We start from the raw sequence: 2095 nt of genomic DNA on the forward strand, positions 1-2095 counted from the left end.
ATGTCGTAGTACAGCAAATAGTACAGCTATTTTTGCTTAGCACTATCTAAAATACGCATTTATCAAGTAACAGCTGCTGTGTCCCAGAATGAGGACTGATGTGAATTCCCCAAAGCATGGTCTCTAGAGCAAGAGATTTCTCTAGCACATCAATCTCTTTATTGGTTGGGTCTTGTATTCTGCTTGCCACAAGATGATGACCGATCTTACTATATATGGCTCTCATGTCCGTGGTACATCTTCCTCATCTGGACACTCATTTAGCTGTTGTGCTTCTCATCACATCATCAGGCCTGTGTGATCTGCAAGCTTGAATCAAGGCCCTGGCCTGACCAAAGCAGAAGTTTACCCCAACCTGCCACTGCAATTCCCAGGAGGAGGCATGCTGAATCCTCCCGTCATTGGCTGGTTCACAGCACCTATTTAAAACCAGGGAAGGAAATAGGGAGCGTCTGGGGTAATATATTTCTTCCTGATCTGAGACTGTTCTGCAACTTTGCCTGTCCCTTCATCCCTTGGTCTCCGACTTGGCTTGCTTCTGGATTCTGTTTGCCAGCTCCAACTTTGGCTTCAATGCTCCAGCCCCAAGTTGGTGTCAGGTCTGGCCACTCATATCCTGTCACTGACATTGTTTCCTTCTGAATGGGCGTGTCTTCACATGCTCCTGACTGTGCAGTTGTTACCCCACAGTCATTTAGTACTTGCTTTAGGTAAAAGTTACTGTTACTGTGCAGCCCTTGCAGGACATGGGTCATTTCCAACCCTACAGCATGGTAACAATAAGCTACTGCACAGTAGCATCAGTGTCACAGTTCATGCCCGCCAATGCTATGTTGCCATAGCAATGTGCTATGTCAGCATAGATTCATAGATGTAGGGTCGGAAGGGACCTTGTAGATCTTCAAGTCCAACCCCGTGCCTGGGCAGGAGGAAAAACTGGGCTTAAATGATCCCAGCTAGGTAGGCATCAAGCCTCCTCTTAAAGACCCCCAGGGTAGGAGCCAGCACCACTTCCCTTGGAAGTTGGTTCCAGATCCTAGCTGCCTTAACTATGAAGTAGTTCTTATGGATGTCTAATCTAAACCTTCTCTCCAACAACTTATGGCTGTTATTCCTTGTTATGCCATGGGGCGCTAGGGGAAACAAGGTCTCTCCCAAACCCTTCTGGTCCCCCCTAGTGAGTTTATAGACGGTCACCAGGTCCCCCCTCAGCCTTCTCTTGTGAAGGCTGAACAGATTCAGGTCCCGCAGTCTCTCATTGTAGGGTCTGCCCTGTTGTCTCTGGATCATGCGGGTGGCCCTCCTCTGGACCCTCATCATTGCTCATCGCTACAGCAATGTAGTGTCTCACATAGATGCATCCAATAGGCTGTTCTCGTGGCCCAATGCACCCAATTCCACCTGTTTTCTTGGCCTCTCTCTCTGACTTTCTGAGAGTAGGCTTTCCTTTACCCCTTCAAGGAAATGGGACTTTGAGGCCCAGCTGTCTTAGACTCCCATGACCAGTGCTGTCCCTCCAAACTCTCAATAGCTTAAGTATATCCTTTCCACAAAGCCCCACAGGGGACCACTTCAGAGAACACAAGTTGCTCAGGGCTGCAGGGGGGCAGTCAGGAAGGCCAAGGCAGAGATGGAAATAGGACTAGCGACCTGGATCAAGGATAATAAGAAGTCCTTTTTTAAATACATAGGGGGCAAAAAGAAGGTACCGGGTAACGCGGGGCCCCTGCAAGACATGCTAGGAAATCTGGTCGTCACACTAGATGACAAAGCTAACCTATTTAACAATTTCTTTGCCTCCATTTTCCTGAGCAAGGACTGGATCAGCCCTCCCACCGGGACCCCATCAGGCCCCAGGGGAGGCGCACCCAGGACAAGGGTCAGTGAGCATCTAGTCAGGGAACTTCTGGAGGGACTGGATGTATTTAAATCAGGTGATCTGGACGATCTCCACCCCAGAGTACTAAGGGAATTAGCTGAGGTCATTGCAGGACCCCTGGCACACTTTATGAGCACTCATGGTGCTCTGGTGTGGTGCCAGAGGACTGGAAGAGGGCCAATGTGGTACCCATCTTCAGAAAAGGGAGGAAGGAGG

The 2095-nt window shown here is 49.4% G+C and overlaps 1 protein-coding gene across 4 annotated transcripts in view; it reads left to right on the forward strand.

The window, feature by feature from the left end:
- CACNA1C (calcium voltage-gated channel subunit alpha1 C) overlaps positions 1-2095 on the forward strand; it is a 790825-nt gene that overhangs the window by 399659 nt on the left and 389071 nt on the right. The window lies entirely within an intron of this gene.

The sequence above is a fragment of the Gavialis gangeticus genome, unplaced genomic scaffold, assembly GCF_001723915.1.
Source record: "Gavialis gangeticus isolate Ggan-Ray unplaced genomic scaffold, GavGan_comp1, whole genome shotgun sequence".
NCBI classification, from domain to species: Eukaryota; Metazoa; Chordata; order Crocodylia; family Gavialidae; genus Gavialis; species Gavialis gangeticus.